A 19,877-nucleotide genomic window follows, 5' to 3' on the forward strand; every position below is an offset into this window, starting at 1 on the left:
GCCATTTCTTCGTTCTTTCTTTATAGATTAACGAATTTTCGTATGCTTCATGTCTTAATTCTTCTAATTCATTTAGTTGACTTAATCGTAGACGTCCGGCTTCATGTAAATCAAGATTACATGTCTTCAAAGCCCAAAATGCTTTGTGTTCAATTTCTACTGGAAGATGACATGCTTTTCCATAAACAAGTCTAAAAGGTGTGGTTCCAATTGGAGTTTTGTAGGCTGTTCTAAAAGCCCAGAGTGCATCCTCCAATTTAATGGACCATTCCTTCGGATTTGATCCTACGGTTTTCTCTAGAATACGTTTTAAAGCTCGGTTGGTATTTTCAACTTGTCCACTTGTTTGTGGATGATATGCGGTGGAGATTTTATGAGTTACTCCATATCTTTTAAGAACTTTCTCAAGTTGATTATTACAGAAATGAGTACCCCGATCACTTATTAAAGCTTTCGGTGTTCCAAACCTTGCAAAAAGACGTTTTAAAAAGTTGACTACAACTCGTGCATCGTTAGTTGGGAGAGCTTGTGCTTCCGCCCATTTAGATACATAATCAATGGCTACGAGTATATATAGATTATTATGAGATTTTGGAAATGGACCCATAAAGTCAATACCCCAAATGTCAAATACTTCACATACTTGGATGACATTTTGTGGCATTTCATCACGTTGACTTATTTTTCCGGCCCTTTGACATGCATCACAGGATTTGCAAAGAAGGTGTGCGTCTTTGTAAATTGTAGGCCAATAGAATCTAGCTTCATAAACTTTTCTTGCTGTTAGTTGAGGCCCATAATGCCCTCCTGTTGGTCCTGTGTGACAATGGTTTAAAATTTTACTAGCTTCATCTCCAAATACACATCGGCGTATTATTCCATCGGGACAACTTTTAAACAGATGTGGATCTTCCCAGAAATAGTGTTTTATATCACTGAAGAATTTCTTTCGTTTTTGGTACGATAATCCTTTTTCAAGGAATCCACAAACTAAGTAGTTTGCATAGTCTGCAAACCATGAGATTTCTTTATAATCTATCTTCAATAGATATTCATCAGGAAAGTTGTCTTGTATGGCCGATTCATTCAGAACTTCTAATTCAGGATTTTCAAGACGAGAAAGATGATCAGCGGCGAGATTTTCTGCTCCTCTTTTATCTCGGATTTCAATATCAAACTCTTGTAAGAGTAAGATCCAACGGATTAATCTTGGTTTAGCATCTTGTTTTGAAAATAGGTATCTAAGAGCAGAATGGTCGGTATAGACCACCGTTTTTGCTAGAACGAGATATGATCGAAATTTGTCAAAAGCAAAGACAATAGCAAAGAGTTCTTTTTCAGTAGTTGTATAGTTCGTTTGTGCTCCTTGTAATGTCTTACTAGCATAATATATAGGTTGAAATCGTTTTTCAATCCTTTGTCCTAAAACGGCTCCCATTGCAAAATCGCTTGCATCGCACATTAGTTCAAATGGTAGATTCCAATTTGGTGTTATCATGATCGGTGCATTAGTGAGTTTTTCTTTAAGAATATTAAAAGATTTGATACACTCATCTGAAAAGATGAATGGCGCATCCTTTTCTAGGAGTTTATTCATAGGAGTGGCAATTTTAGAAAAATCTTTTATAAAACGTCGGTAAAAACCGGCATGCCCTAGAAAACTCCTAACTCCTCTAACATTGGTGGGATGTGGAAGTTTAGCAATTACATCTACTTTAGCTCTATCCACTTCAATTCCTTCTTTTGAAATTTTATGTCCAAGAACGATGCCTTCTTTAACCATGAAATGGCATTTCTCCCAATTAAGTACTAGATTTGATTTTTCGCATCTAATTAGCATTCGTTCCAGATTAACTAGACATGATTTAAATGTATCACCGAAGACTGAAAAGTCATCCATGAATACTTCCATGCATTCTTCTATCATGTCGTGAAAAATCGCCATCATACACCTTTGAAAGGTTGCAGGGGCGTTGCAAAGTCCAAATGACATGCGTTTGTAAGCAAAAGTACCATAAGGGCACGTGAATGTGGTTTTCTCTTGATCTTCGGGTGCTATTGGAATTTGAAAATATCCGGAAAATCCATCTAGAAAACAATAGTAACTATTTCCAGCTAGTCTTTCCAACATTTGATCTATGAAAGGTAAGGGAAAGTGATCTTTTCTGGTGGCGTCATTTAATTTTCTATAATCAATACATACACGCCATCCTGTTACAGTCCTAGTAGGAATAAGCTCATTTTTCTCATTTGTAATGACAATCATGCCACCCTTCTTAGGCACGCATTGAACTGGGCTTACCCATGGACTATCAGAGATTGGATAAATTAAACCTGCATCTAGCAGTTTAATAATCTCTTTCTTAACTACATCTTGCATATTAGGATTTAGTCTTCGTTGGCGTTGCACATGCGTTTTATGACCTTCTTCCATAAGGATTTTATGTGTGCAATACGAAGGACTTATTCCTTTAATATCATGAATCTTCCATGCAATGGCTGGTTTATGAGCTTTCAACACAGAAATGAGTTGTGAATTCTCATTTTCAGTAAGAGAAGACGATATTATTACAGGTAATTCAGATTCACCATGTAAATAAGCGTATTCCAAATGGTTTGGAAGTGGCTTTAACTCTAATTTCGGAGGTTCTTCTATCGATGATTTATACCGATATCTGTCTTCTTCTTTTAGCATTTGAATTTCTTCTGTTGTTGGTTCATATCCATTAGCTATAAGTGTAGCTAACATTTCAGCTTCATCAATTGGTTCATTACCTTCTCCTAAAGAACATTCTCCTGTTCCTTGTAATTCTGGAAATTCTTCTAATAATTCTGCATGTGCATCTATAGTTTGAATATAATAACATGTATCATCTGCAGATTGTGGTTGTTGCATTGCTCTATCAACTGAAAAGGTAACACTCTCATCCTCTATACTTAGGGTCAGTTTCTTACCGAACACGTCTATCATTGCTTTAGCCGTGTTTAAGAATGGTCTTCCTAATATGAGAGGAACTTGAGAATCTTCTTCCATGTCCAAAACAACAAAATCTACTGGAAATACTAAAGTACCAACTTTAACTAGCATGTTCTCCATTATCCCTCTAGGATATTTTACTGATCGGTCGGCTAGTTGTATACTTATTCTTGTTGGTTTCAATTCTCCAAGGTCTAGTTTAGCGTATAGTGAATACGGCATTAGATTTATACTAGCACCTAAGTCTGCCAATGCTTCTATTGAACTAAGACTACCCAGAAAACATGGAATTGTGAAACTTCCTGGATCAGATAATTTTTCTGGTATCTTATTCAACAGCACTGCTGAACAATTAGCATTCATAGTAACAGCCGAGAGTTCTTCCATTTTCTTTCTATTTGAGATTAGATCTTTCAAGAATTTAGCATATCTTGGCATTCCTGAAATCACATCAATGAAAGGAAGATTTATATTTATCTGTTTAAACATATCCAAAAATTTGGATTGCTCGGCTTCAAGTTTTTCTTTCTTCATTTTACTCGGGTAAGGAAGTGGTGGTTGGTATGGTTTAACATAAGGTTTATCCTTAACTGTGTTATTTTCATTAACCTTTTCAACTACCGGTTCTTTTTCCTTATCTTGATCAGGTTGTGGTTCTTGTGGAGTAGGAATAGTTTCATCAGAAGTTACAGGTATTTCAGGTGGTTTAAGTGTTGTACCACTTCTTGTGGTAATAGCTTTAGCTGTTTCATTCCGGGGGTTAGCATTTGTATCACTAGGTAGACTTCCCGGTTTTCTTTCACCTATTAACCTTGCTAGGTTACTTACTTCTTGTTCCAGATTTTGAATAGAAGCTTGTTGATTTCTAAATGCTTGAGCATTTTGTTCATTTGTTTGTTTTTGAGATGTGAAAAACTGCGTTTGAGTCTCAACTAGCTTCGTCATCATATCTTCTAAATTCGGCTTTTTATCATCGGTTTGTTGTGGTGGTTTGTTTTGAAAATTCGGTCTTTGCTGATTGTAAGTATTATTGGATACTTGTTGATTGCTAGGACCTTGTTGGTTGTTGTATGGAATATTTCGGTTATAATTCTGGTTTTGATTGTAAATCGGTCTTGGCGGTTGATAATTATTCTGATAATTATTTCCAGGCCTTTGGTTTATGTATGAAATATTCTCTCTTTGTTCCATTGTTAATTCAATACTGAGACAATCTTTTGTCAAATGTGGTCCTCCACACTGCTCACAACTAATTCGTATTGAGTGAATATCTTTAGTCATCTTTTCCATTCGTCTCTCGAAAGCATCTATCTTTGCGGAAATGGAATCTAAGTCATGGCTAGAATCGGCTCTAGCTGCTTTAGATCATCTAATGATATCTTTTTCTTGGTGCCACTCATGTGAGTGGGAAGCAGTGTTATCAATAATTTTGTAAGCATCAGTTTCGGTTTTCTTCATAATAGAACCACCAGCTGCTATATCTATGTCTTTTCTTGTAGTGATGTCGCATCCTTGGTAGAATATTTGTACTATTTGACAGGTGTCTAAACCATGTTGCGGACATCCTCTTAACAACTTTCCATATCTTGTCCACGCCTCATATAGAGTTTCATTTGGCTTTTGTGTGAACGTAACAATTTCTGCTTGAAGTCTTACGGCTTTAGATGCAGGAAAGAATTGTTTAAGAAATTTGTCAACTAAAACATCCCATGTATCAATCGCCCCTTCAGGTAACGATTCCAACCAATCTTTGGCTTCTCCCTTTAAAGTCCAGGGAAATAACATGAGATATATCTGTTCATCCTCCACTTCTCGTATTTTAAATAGTGTGCAGATTCTATTAAAGGTACGTAGATGTTCATTTGGATCTTCCTTCGGTGCACCACTAAATTGGCATTGATTAGTCACCATGTGTAGAATTTGTCCTTTGATTTCATAATCTGGTGCATTAATGTCTGGATGAGTAATTGCGTGACCTTGGCCAGTGCGTTTAGCTCTCATTCGGTCTTCCATACTTAAAGGTTCCAGATTCTCCATAATTGAATTTGTTGAATCGGTATCACTAGATGGTTCTGATTTAATGGTTCGTTCCTCAACAATCTCTGTTTGAATGATTGGTGGTTCCGGAGGAAAGTTTAGTGGTTCAGGATCTACGAACCGTTCCTGAATATTTTCCGGATTCTCAATTGTAAGGTTGGGTTCAAAAAATGGATTATCGGAAATTTGAACTGAAGTACTTGGTCGACTGGATGACGATTCTAAAGAAAAATCAACGGCGGTTATATTTGTTAAACGATGTCTTGATCGAGTTACAGGTGGTGAACGTACAAAAGGTGGTGATCGTCTTGCTCGGTGTATTCACTGAATATCCTATTAGTTTTTAAAAAGGAAAGAAAAATTATAATAAGTTATCCAATCAATAGACTTTTCTGATTTTGCCCACGTTTCGAATAGCCAAAAGATGCAGCAGAGGGGCAGGATTCGTTTGGTCTCAATATAATTGAGGACTGTTTGGCTCCAATAACCCGGTCCACGTACAAATCCAACTATTACTACGAACCAGAAAATTTTGATGTCTATTAATTTAACCACTTAAAATAAATTTTCGTTATTTTAAGAAATTTAGATAAGAAGTAGAAAAAATTCTAAGTCCTAAAAACTAGAATGGCGAGAAATAAGAAAGAAAAAGAGTTCGTCGCAAAAGGTCGAAAAAGAAAAAAAATGGTTGAAAAATAAAAAGTGACGGAAAAATAAAAGAAACTTAAAAATACTTAACTAACCTAACCTTATTACTACAACTAACTTAAAATTATAATCGCAAATTGAAATTACTAATTGGAATGATAATTGATACATAGTAAAAGGTCTAAAAATATTAAAGCTTACAGGAAAAACTAAATCCCAAATGGAAATAACTTAAAGAGAAACTAAAACTTAAAAAGGCGTCGCAAAATTCTAAAGCACCTAAATCTTAGTCTAAAGAAAAAGCACTTAAGGAATTCTACGGCAAAGCCTAAAAATCTAGGAGTAAAAATGACTATGGCAAAAACTAAGTTTAAAATTAAATATGAGCTAAAAAAAAATACAAATATTACGCTACAACGATTAAAAAGGTACAAAATATAAAAATATACAAAAAGTTGTAAAAAGTACAATTTTTTATAAAAATATTATTTTTATATTATTTATTTTATAAAACTATTAATTTTACAATTTAATTAAAACTAATTTAACTAAAAAAATATATAAATAAAAAGTAAAAGTAAAAATAAAACTAATAATAATAATAATAATAATTAGGTTTAAATATTAATAATAATTAATTAAAAACCGTAATTAATGCTGAATTAGGGCTTCCTGTGCGCGTGTCAGAAAGGCTCCGCGAGTTGCGGTATTTAGTGCTTCAAACCCCGCGAGTCGCGGGGTTCAGAAATTCAGTTGACAGGTTGTAATTTTTACGCGTTTTTCTAATTTTTTTTTTTCTGTTTTCTGTTTTTATATAAAGAAAAGATATTAAAATTAAACTTATATTTTTATAAACTAAAATAAAAATAAAGAAACTTATAAAACTTAAATATTTAACAAAATCTTAAAAATACATATATTTTTGTTTTTCTTTTTATATTTTCGAATAATTAAAACGTATTTTTACAAAAGCGAATTTTAATAAAAGTAAACAAAAAAAATCTTTTTTTTTTATATTAGCGTTGCGCTTCCGGCTTTTAAGATGTTCCCCGGCAGCGGCGCCAAAAATTACTTGATGTCCAGCGTGGTAGTATATAAAATAGTTATTAATTTTAGCAGAAAACACTATTAAATACGATACAATTTTACACAAGATATTTATTTATTTATAGAATGGATATACTTAAACCTTGCTACAACACTTATAGGCAGTGTACCTAATCGTACAGTAGTGTAGTTTTTAGTAAGTCCGGTTCGTTCCACAGGGAAATCTTTAAACAAAGCTCAACACTATATTAGTTTACTTTTATAAAAATACAAACATATATATAAGTAATATTATTATTATAAAGGGGGGTTTTTACCGTTTAATGACCGGTTTGTCGATTTTAAAACTTTAGTCGCAGTTAAAACTTAATGTAAAATATAAAATAAATACAAGACTTAAATTAAAGCGTAAAGTAAATAATGATAATGAAATTGCGAATAATAAAAGTGCGATTAAATAAACTTGCGATAATTAAAAAGTACGATAATTAAAAGTGCGATAAAATAAAATAAATAAAAGTGCGATAATTAGAAGTGCAATTAAATATAAAATAAAGGAAATTAAATATGAAATAAAAGAATTATGCTTATTTAAACTTCCGTAATCATGATGTTTGACGTGTTGATTTTAGTTTTATGCCCATGGGTTAATTGTCCTTTGTCCTGGATTATTCAATATGTCCGTCTGGTTTTTGTCCATAACAGTCCATCAGTCATAAATATAAAGTGCGAGTGTCCTCATCAAATTATTATTATACCCGAAGTTAAATATTCCAACTAATTGGGGATTCGAATTGTAACAAGGTTTTAATACTTTGTTTAATGAATACACCAGGTTATCGACTGCGTGTAAACCAAGGTTTTACCACTTTGTTAACAATTACACCAATTACCCTTGAATGTAATTTCACCCCTGTTTTGATTATTCTAGTGGCTATTAATCCATTCCCGTGTCCGGTTAAATGAACGATTATTCGTACATATAAATACCCCGCCCATCGTGTCCGATCGAGTGTATATGGTAATTTATAGGGACGCCCAATTGTAAATCTTTATATTAACATTAACAAACTTTCATTTAGTTAAACAAATATAAAGCCCATTAATAGCCCATAGTCTAATTTCCACAAGTGTCGTTCTTTTGTCCAAACCCCAATTATGGTACAAAGCCCAATTACCCAATTTTAGTAATTAGCCCAACATCATGATTACTTCGTTTTAAATAAGCATAATAATAACTTAGCTACGAGACATTAATATAAAAAGGTTGAACATAACTTACAATGATTAAAAATAGCGTAGCGTTACACGGACAGAATTTCGACTTATACCCTTACAACATTCGCTAACATACCCTTATTATTAGAATTAAAATTAAAATATAAATTATATATATATATATAAGTTTTACGTATGAATGAGGAAGAAAAGATGATGATTTTTGATCAGAATTCGGTTGGCTTTATAGCCAGAGTTGATTTTTGGGGCTCCGCGACTCGCGGAAAAATCCCCTTCAAACTCCGCGAGTCGCGGAGATAGAAATTACAGCTCAGTCCTTGGAGTTTTCTCTACCGACGGTTTTTAATATATATATATAATATATATATAATTAATATAATTAATTATATATTATATTATATTTATATATATAGTTAACTTGTAATTTTTAGTCCGTTGCGTCGAGCGTTAAGAGTTGACTCTGGTCCCGGTTCCGGATTTTCGAACGTCCTCGCGTACAATTTAATATCTTGTACTTTACGTTTTGAATCTTGTACTCTTGTGATTTCGAGACGTTTCTTATCAATAATTGGAACCTTTTTGATTGTCTTTTGTACTTTTGAGCTTTTTGGTCGTTTGCGTCTTCAATTCGTCGAATCTGTCTTTTGTCTTCACCTTTTATTATTTAAACGAATATCACTTGTAAATAGAACAATTGCAACTAAAAGCTTGTCTTTCTTGAGGAATAATGCTATGAAATATATGTTCGTTTTTAGCATTATCAATTAACATATTGAAATGATTGTTATGATAAACCTATGAACTCACCAACCTTTTGGTTGACACTTTAAAGCATGTTTATTCTCAGGTACGAATTAAGTCTTTCGCTGTGCATTTGCTCAATATAAGGAAATTACTTGGAGTCGATCATCGTAATGGGACCAAATGTTGATGACTTCGTCCAGGTGGATTAGGACGGGTCCTTTCAGTTGGTATCAGAGCGGTGGTAGTAGCGAACCAGTTCTTGCATTAGTGTGTCTAACTAGTAGTTGTTAGGATGCATTAATGAGTCTGGACTTCGACTGTGTCTACATGTCAAAAGTTTTGCTTATCATTTCTAGTCGTAAATCATCTGCTTATCATCCTTAGGAAATTATCTGCTTATCATTCATAAGTCTACACACGTTTTACTGCATTTATTGCATTGATAGTGTATAGACAAATTCTTATCTTAGCATATCTGTTATTGCGAACTTTGACTAATATCTTTTCAAAGATTTTCCGTAATTTACGAGATTTTGGTATTATATATACATATGTAAATTATGTATTGAAGAGTACCAAATCTAACTACTATAATCTATTCCATACCAAAAATTCATTTTCCCCATTATACAAGATGGATTCCGCATCTAGTTCGAATTCTTCAGATTCCGACAGTTATGCCGACATGGATTTCCATTCGGGCTCCGAAAGCAGCGTCACCGGAATGGATCAACCAATTTCCCATCATCTATTCTGGATGAATTGGGGATGGGTTCGTAATATACTAAATCACTGGAGACAAGAAGAAGGTGATCCATTCCATCCACCAAATTGCCCTCTTGGCGATGAACCTGAAGCACTTACCGCGAACCTATTCGAAACACCATTTTCTCTCTCATTTTTAGAGTATCTCGTCACGATTATATACTATCCCACATTACAAATCTTGTTCATTCGCTCGCTCCAACCGCCAATCATCCCGGTGTACTAGCAGAAGTTAACGAACTTAGCGCTCGCGTGACGGCTTTGGAGAACATGGTGCGAAGGTTGCAAACACCAGCAGCAGCACCAGCAGCATAATCAGCACCACCATCAATAACATCAACAATACCATCATCACCACTAACAAACAACATCCGCATCACACGTCTCGACATCATAATCTGTCCCACAAACATCAACATCATACGCACCATAGATACCAAGGAGTACCAACAATAATGAATGATGAAGTATTGATCCATAACTTCATTGATATTCTGCGAAGAATATGTGGTTTCAAAAAGTTTTAGAGATTTCTTATTCTAGCTCAAACCAAAAAGCAAATGAGATTAATATCATATTAACTCATTAAATTCATGATTTCATCTGAAGAAAATATATATGTATATATGTTTTCATAAAGATTGTAATTAAAAGTTCTTTTGTACAAAATATTAATGGTGAAATTTTTTTTTTTAACGGGTAGGTAATACCCGAGGAATAATTAGATTTCATCTTAATAAGTTACATTGTACATTCGTCGAAGCTGATTCAACAGTCATTTACTATCCTACTTACAACCACCGATATACATATCCGTTCACCGCAGAATAACCATTTTCATTCAATTTCATATTTGGATTTTGACTTCCCAGAATCCAACAAGTGGCATATGAAGAAAACATATGACAAAATAAAAACTGTTAGAAACAAACAAATTAACTATGAAAAATTTTGTTAAGAATCCACGCTAACTGTTCCAGCTAACTGTTCCTAGCTAACTGATTACATTTTATTTATCGCAGTTTATTTATCACAATTTAATTATCGAACTTTTATTTATCGTCATTTAATTTCTGTAATTATTTTATGCACTTTAAATATCGGGACACGTATACAATGTTTTGACATATCATATTGACGCAACTATATATATTATTTGGAATCACCATAGACACTCTATATGCAGTAATGATCGAGTTCTCTATACGGGGTTGATGTTGATTCTACAATAATATATATAGTTTGAGTTGTGATCGAGTCTGAGAGGTATACGGGTCACGACACGTATTAATTAATTCGTATATTATATATTAAACTATATATGAATTATTGGACTGTTACTGTGGACTATCGACTCTGGACTAATGACATTGGACAATTAAAATGAATTAAAATATTGATTATAACATATGAAACTAAACATTTCTTCAAGATTGCCACTTGATTTCATCTTAAACCTCATTATATCTCGACGATTACAATCAGCGTTCAAATCTATCATGATTCTTAAAAACACCTCAATCGAGAGGATAAACCAACCGCACTTCATCTACGGAAGAAAAGATTGATGCATATAGTTATGCACCTGAAAAACCCTCAGAAACTGAGTAAACGTTTGACACGTATCTGTTCTAGTTCCTTTGACATTGTTATTACCGAAGATCGTTTTGCAATCCCTTTCCAAAGTAGCTAATTTTGTCACAGCTCCAGCAAGACAACTCCGACTTTTCATCCGAAACAACTTTATTATAATCGCGATATATATGCGTACTTTTTATTGTTACTGGGGAACCTTTTATATTCCACAATATTACCATCAGCGATTAATCATTCTAAAAACACAATTCTCCTGAAACTACCTCGATTTGATAACCGATGACCCAGATCAGTTAACTTTGAAAATGCTGACGAAGCAGCATGTTGTAGATGATCTTACTGGCCAAAAGTTTGATGATAAAGAAAGGAGTGTTAGGAACGCTCGATAGAAAATTTAGTACCGAAAAGTGGATTATGTGAAACTATGAAGAAAGCCGTGGACAAATCACAAAGAATAAGTTTGCCTTCAAAGAATCCAAATGATTCTGTGCCTGCTGAAATCGTTAGCAAACATCTTATTTCTCATTCTAAACCTTCACAGACAAATCTTCTTCGTCATCCATTGATATTAGAAATTCTAAGATATTCTCGTATGTTCTATTATAAATATCCTCCATATTTCTGGCGATATTTTCACAACTATTCTTATCTGAGAACATTTATCTCCCCGTAATATCTGCAACATAAAAGAAACTGTGTTAGTTTCTAAATTCTGAAACCTTCGAGTTTAAAATATGAATATTTTGAAGTAGTGTTGGGAACTGAAGCATGGATTAGTATAATATAATGACACTTGATCAACGTCATTATATTACAGTAGGTCATGCTGAGTTTCTAATGAAGCATGATGATTCACAGTACCGTCATCATGTGCCATTTACATGACTCTTACATTCTATCTAATCTCTAAACATATCAAGAGAATATTTTTCTGGATGACTCGGTCTTCTCCAGGGTATTCTGGTAATTTAACAAATCAAAATCGTTCTATTACCATTTTCTTCTTAGAGCATTAGCTATGTTCATTCTGAATTTCATATCTACGAATTCCGGACCATTACTCGCTTGACTCGAAGTCGGGAAGAGAAAAAGAAAGCATGAAGCTCCGAAAAATAATGAAGAATATAAACTTCGATAATAACCCCGAAATTACAAACCGTGTATATCGATGCAGATAGCAATATAGAGACACGGGAGAATTAGAAACACTATAAACACAAGAGTATAGTAGAAGTAAATAGATTCTTTTGGTGGTAGATGAAAAAGAAGAATGACAGATATAAAAGTTAGGAGTATATCAAGAATCAGGACTGGATGGAGCATATTGATGAATGCTTTAAAGTAAGAATCAAGGGAGAAAGAATAGAAGGTCTGAGTCATGGAAAATAAGGAAACGAAGGGATGAATTTATAGTGAAATATCCGACAGAGCAATCGAAACAGATTATTGCATATAATCAAAGAAGATCCTGATTTCCTTAATCACCAAAGAACCAAATCTTATTACGTAAGATTCTCTTTAAATCCCTTAAATCCCGGAAATCAATCATAACTACGTCATCGGTTAAGACGAATATATTTTACTCATCTCACTCTTTTACGATAGTCTCTTTTATATTCTTCGCATAATCGAATCGTTTTATCTACATTACTCAATGATGATAAAACTCCATTATCACCTTATATTTGTCATGAAAACCTTCTTATTGTTATCCATAACAACCTCTATCAAATTTCGGGGACGAAATTTCTTTAACGGGTAGGTACTGTAATGACTCGGAATTTTCTGACCAAATTATACTTATGAGATTAATATTTACATAAATTAAACCATACCAACATGATAAGCAATCCAAATTGTTGAGACTTGTGTTTTTGAAAAGAGTTTTACACAACGTTTGACCGTCCAATATGACCGATGATATCACGAACTATATAACATACGATAATTATACGTTTGTGTATATATATATATGTATTTATATATATTTAACATGATCTAAGGATGGTTTAACATCTCATTTGTACTAATGACAATGAGTTGTAAGTATATTTTGAAACTACTAACTTAAGTTTTCAAAACGATAACTATACGTAACATTCTTTGATATATATACTTATAATCTATAATGCTTATACATGTATCGTATATATAATGTATTTAATCACTTTTTAAGGACTTAAATACATAAAACAATATAAGTATATTCACAAAAGATAGCTATATTTGAATTCTCGTTCCGTTTCCTCAAGATTTCTATACGTATATCTAGGGTATATGTACCCGTATCATACCCAGCTTCTATACGTATTTACTATTGGTATATACACATCAAATCAACATCCTAGTCAACATTATTACTGCCCTAGATATGAGGTAACTAGAATTTGTCAAGTAGTATGAATTATTAGTAAGAAAACAAAATTAGGAATCCTTTTCTTTCTTTATAAACTAAAAACGTTTTTATAAATGAACACCATTTCTTCACTCCATTTTCTTATACCTACACCCTCATTTCTCTCTCAAAATACTCCTAACTTCATACTTGATCATCTCCAAGCATTTTCCCCATCATTTAGCTTCAATTACAAGCCTTAAACACCATAAGAAAACTCTTTCAAGAACATATCAAAATAACCACCCATTTGAAGAAGTTTACTTCCAACCTTTTGATCTAACTCCACCACTCTTTGATTCCAAGATTATTTCTTATCTTTTGCAGTAACTTTGTCCAAGTAACTTGAGGTAGTAACCTTGTTCATAATCTTATTCAATTCATATTCATATAGTTATCTTATTTTGTGGTATAAAATTTTAACAACAAGAACATAGTTTGAATGATTTCAAACTTGTTCGCAAACTAAATAGATCCTTCTAACTTGACTTTTAAAACACTTCAAGACCTATAATATATCATAATGATATGCTAACCTAACAAGATATAACTTGGTTTTACAAAGAACATCTTAAAAACTGAATCTACGTCGTCGGAGTGCAACCAAGGGCTGTTTTGGGTTGGATAATTAAAAACCATCTTGAACTTTGAATTGGAAGTTCGTGTTCTGGAAAAATGATATTTCTTATGAATATGTTAAGACATAAAAATTTCATGGTTTAACTCAAATTGTAAGTATTTTTAGAAAAATGATCATTAAATGTTGTTTTTATGATGGAAAATGATCACTTTCATAAGTTTCACCAAAGTTTGACCTATAACCTATGATTTTGAATACAAACTAAGGTATTTTCAGTTCATATTCTTAAAATTTGACTCGATCCAAGGAAGTGGCAAGTTGAACCAACAAAAATGGAGTTGTAATGAAGAAACTACGACTAAAACAAGATTGGGTATCCGAAGCTAGTTTAGCTACGAAAATATTTGGAGAAAAAGTAAATTAATCATATCTTTTCTAATTAATATGATATTTTATATATAATTACTTATGATTTGATTTTATATATTTCAGGACCACCCGTAAACAACACGAGAAGATTAATCATAAGACCTCATGATTGTACGCAACACGTCATTTGACAACACGGTACTTTATGTACGCAACACGTCATTTGACAAAATGGTACCATGGGTCGAGATTAATTCTGATCAATACAAATACGATGGGGTCTTTATTTATTTTATTTAAGCAACTAATTGTGGACCACTAACATCGGACTGCTAACTACGGACTAAGAAAATATTAAAAGTATTAAAAGTATATATATATATATATATATATATATATATATATATATATATATATATATATATATATATATATATATATATATATATATATATATATATATATGTAACGATTACTTAAAAAGAAAATATGTTGATATATTATATATATGGTTAGGTTCGTGATATCTATCTGAGACCAAGTCGAATTAAATACCTTCAAGGCAAAAGTGAGTTTCATTTGCTCCCTTTTTAATTGCTTTTGCGATATATATTTTTGGGCTGAGAATACATGCGCTGCTTTTATAAATGTTTACAAAATAGATACAAGTACTTAAAAATATATTCTACGTTGAGTTGTACCACTGGCATATTTCCCTGTAGCTTGGTAACTACTATTTACATGGGTATTGTAAACGCGAATCCTGTTGATAGATCTATCGGGCCTGACAACCCCAACCGGACTGGACGACCAGTATTCAACGGTTGCACAGTACTTCGTTTTGGTGACTACACTTGGTACGGTGTAGTGAGATTTCATAATAAAGGGAATATGCGACGTTGATTAAATGTTAAGTATGGTTACCAAGTGCTCAACCACTTAGAATGCTTTACATACACTTGCGAGTGTATTATGTTTATGATTATCAAATCTTGTGGTCTATTAACATATTGAAATGATTGTTATGATAAACCTATGAACTCACCAACCTTTTGGTTGACACTTTAAAGCATGTTTATTATCAGGTACGAATTAAGTCTTCCGCTGTGCATTTGCTCAATATAAGGACATTACTTGGAGCCGATCATCGTAATGGGACCAAATGTTGATGACTTCATCCAGGTGGATTAGGACGGGTCCTTTCAGTACGAATAATCGTTCATTTAACCGGATACGGGAATGAATTAATAGTCACTAGAATTATTAAAACAGGGGTGAAATTATATACAAGGACACTTGGTGTAATTGTTAACAAAGTATTAAAACCTTGGGTTACACGCAGTCGATATCCTGGTGTAATTATTAAACAAAGTATTATGACCTTGTTACAGTTTAAGTCCCCAATTAGTTGGAATATTTGACTTCGGGTATAAGGATAATTTGACGAGGACACTCGCATTTTATATTTATGACTGATGGGCTGTTATGGACAAAAACCAGACGGACATATTAAATAATCCAGGACAAAGGACAATTAACCCACGGGAATAAACTAAAATCAACACGTCGAACATCATGATTACGGAAGTTTAAATAAGCATAATTCTTTTATTTTCATATTTAATTGCACTTTTAATTATCGCACTTTTATTTATTGTCATTGTATTTAATTTCACTTTTAATTATCGTACTTTTTAATTTTCTCGCACTTTTATTTATCGCAATTTCATTATCGTTATTTACTTTACGTTTTAAATTAAGTTGTATTTATTTTTAATATTTTACATTAGGTTTTAACTGCGACTAAAGTTTTAAAATCGACAAACCGGTCATTAAACGGTAAACCCCCGTTTTATATATTATTATATATTATTATATATATTTTGTACAAATATAGTTATTTAAAATATAATGTGAAATAAGCCATCTCCCTGTGGAACGAATCGAACTTACTAAAAACTATACTACTCTACGATTAGGTACACTGCCTATAGTGTTGTAGCAAGGTTTAGGTATATCCCATCTGTAAATAAATAATTAAAACTTGTGTAATTTGTAACGTATTTCGTAGAAAAAAATAATAGCATTTCGTACCCTACCTCGCACACTTCAAACACCTTCAAGTGATATGAGAACACAATAAATAAACATGAGTTCAAGCATGATTACAACAAAAACATGATGGAAAATCCATTCATGATGTTGTTCAAAATCAATATATCAAAAGATAATTATATGCTAAAAAAGTCATATATCTAAAGAAAATCAATGTCAATAATAATTGGCGTATCAAGATGGCAAAGTCCTGATGTTTGAAAGTATGAAGAATGCTGATTCGTGATGTACTCAAAAAGAACTCAGATCCTTCTTAGTGTGACGCCCCCGCGTAGTTTGAATTGTTAATCACGGCGTTCACATTGAACTATCAAGATTCTTGCTGTCTGCGATTTAGAGTTATACCCATTAAGGCTATAAGTTAGGAAGATACTTACCTAGATATACTCTAAATACATATAAGTGAAATTTTAACTTTCGATTCGGTTTCTATGTCAATTTGAACATAAAGAAGTTAAGGGCCCTGTGATTCATTTCGTGTGACGACTGATCATCAGGTATGTCTGTTTTAAATGTAGACCAATGCCCGTGGTAAGTTATGTGCCTATTCGGATAATCTAATATATTCTGAGATATGTCGAGCCAACTAGATTGAAGATTGTCAACACATTGGTAGAAGCCAAAGGCTGACAGGGTTATTCAAAACGTCTTGAGAAGTATCATGTTCAATTTGAATAAAGTACATAGATAGAAATAACGAAAAGTTACATTAATGAATTGGCAACCTAAAACAACGCACAATCATAAGTGATGAAAGAATCAAGGATTAATGAACTCAGCTTGATCTCAAAAATCACTGCTCTATAGTGTTCAAGTAATTAAAGCAAACATGATTGTCGAAGTGTCTGGAAGGAGACTGTTCATGTTTAATGAGGATTGATATAAGTAATTGCATGATTATAGACATAGACTGGACAATTGGGAATGAACAACAAAAGTTGATTCAATATGTCAGTTCTGATTCATTATTTTTTAATTGCTAACCATCTTACTCACAAAAAGAATGTGGAATTATGTTCAGATATATATATAATTGTATTATTATGTTAAATACCTTGCTTTTGATAATCATAAAACAACAAAAAGATTTTTGATTTTGCATTTCCAGATAGAATGTCCTCTTTTGCATAATTTTTAGTGCATGACTTTTTCATTCAGAAAATTTATAAAGATTTTATAGTTTCTTTAAAGTCTGATTATCCTCTGAATGTGCAATGACATCTGAAAGAACTTTGTTGAGATCAAGATATATCTGTACACCCAGTCCATGTGATAGAAGTTTGTGAAGCTTGTGATTGTTTGAAGGATTTAATAGTTAAAGGAGTTAGTTACCTAGAAACAACATTACACAGTAGGATATAGATTTCGCGAACCAAAGTATTTAGTGAATGGAATATGATTTGGTCGAATGTTGAGTTTTCCTAAGAGTTAATGTTAGTGTATTATCATATCTTGATGAATTAGTGATTTGTGACTCCAATTTAAGGTGCTAGTTTGCTTTATGATTAAACAAATGAGTTAAAATCCTAAGTTGTGAAAAATTATTTTGCCAAAGTGGCTCACTCGCACGATTGATAGTTGAACCGTACGGATGAACATAAGTTTGAGGTGAACCGTAGGGATCGCCAAACTTTAGGGTAGTCTATTAGACATCTAGGCCAAATGCACGAGTGATAGATGAGTCGCACAATTGGATTGTGAAACACGTGCTTAACCATACGGTTGAGCTTCAGAGTATAAATATTGGGGGATGAACACTGTCAGTCACGTTTCCCTCCACAACTCAATTTTTCTCTCAAAAATCGATTGTTTCCATTTCTAATTTCCACCGTAGGTTTTGTTAAGCATACTTAGACGACTCCATCGCCATTTATTTGCTAAGATTTCATCGAGATTTGAAGTGTTAATTTGTTGATTATGTGAACCGAAACCCTAGTGGTTTATAAGTTCAATTTTGCAGATTTTCGATGTGTATTGCTTAAAATTTGTTGTTGCTATATGTTAAACGAACTATATACTTGCTATTATGATAAGAATCGGGCACTATAAGATGCAAACATGATATCCCAAAATTTTGAAAAGTGCATTTAATGACCTTTGTCCAGACATGCACGAGTGAACTTCACTCAAACGCGTGAGACATGACTCGCATGAGTCAGTGCACGGTTGAGGCTCAACCATGCAAACACTTGAGCTCACTCGTATGACCTAAGTTAGTGTTTATTTTGTTGCTCACTTGTATACTTGAGCTGACATGTGTGTTTAACTGCACGAGTCACCACACAGTTGACCCTCACTCGTTTGAGTATTGCCCAACCGTGTACATTGTCTGAAAAGTATGTCTTTGCTCAAATGTGTCAACAGTGACACGAGTGACATTGTTAACCGCACGAATGAGTTCTCAGCCGCACGTGTGAGTTTCTCACTCGCACGGTTTGTCCTATTTAGATGTCTATGACACTTTGTTGCAATCTTTGTGATACTTTATTGTTCTGATTTCTATTTCTAACTTATGGTTAATTTCAGACTATTAAGATTCGAAAGATGGCAGAAGCTCAAGAGAATGTTCTTGTAATCAATCTAGAAATCCAAGGGGAGCAAATACCTAACCCACCAGTAAACCAACAGGCTGTTCACTGAAATCGTTGATTTATCAAATCTACTGGAGATGGGAGAACAGAACAATCAGGTCGCTCTTTATAATACTTTTCACGACCCTACTTTTTCCGCTATCTTTTACCGTTTGTAGTTAACGTCTGTTAATTGTTATTCTTGCCACGTCATTTCTATGACTATATTATTATTTTAGTAATAATATATTATTTATTATGTGTTATATGAATATTTGTATTCGTATTTAAAATTGTACGTTTCTACGTGTCGTGGATTTCTATCCGGCAAATTATTTCGGTTTTCAAACCAACGGTTAGACTTTTGAGATTTTTGAATCCAAATTATTTTAATTATGATATTTTTATATCATATGAATATATATATATATATATATATATATATATATATATATATATATATATATATATATATATATATATATATATATATATATATATATATATATATATATATATATATATATATATATATAGTATTTATATATTTTATTTTTCGCGCGTGCGTAATTCCTCCAAATATTTAATCGTGTAACGGTGTTTTCGCGTTTCGGGCTTCGATCGGGAGTTCGGGCCACAAGAGCTTGTACATTTAATCATGATGGTCTAAATGGGAGCCTACTCCCTCCCATATTCAGCCGAAATCCCCAAGGGAGGGGGTTTTTGTGCTAAATCTTGAAACATGATATTATTTGATCAAAATTACATCTTAATTCACATTTAACCTAATCAAAA

The sequence above is a fragment of the Rutidosis leptorrhynchoides genome, chromosome 1 (assembly GCF_046630445.1).
Source record: "Rutidosis leptorrhynchoides isolate AG116_Rl617_1_P2 chromosome 1, CSIRO_AGI_Rlap_v1, whole genome shotgun sequence".
In the NCBI taxonomy this organism is placed as follows: domain Eukaryota; kingdom Viridiplantae; phylum Streptophyta; class Magnoliopsida; order Asterales; family Asteraceae; genus Rutidosis; species Rutidosis leptorrhynchoides.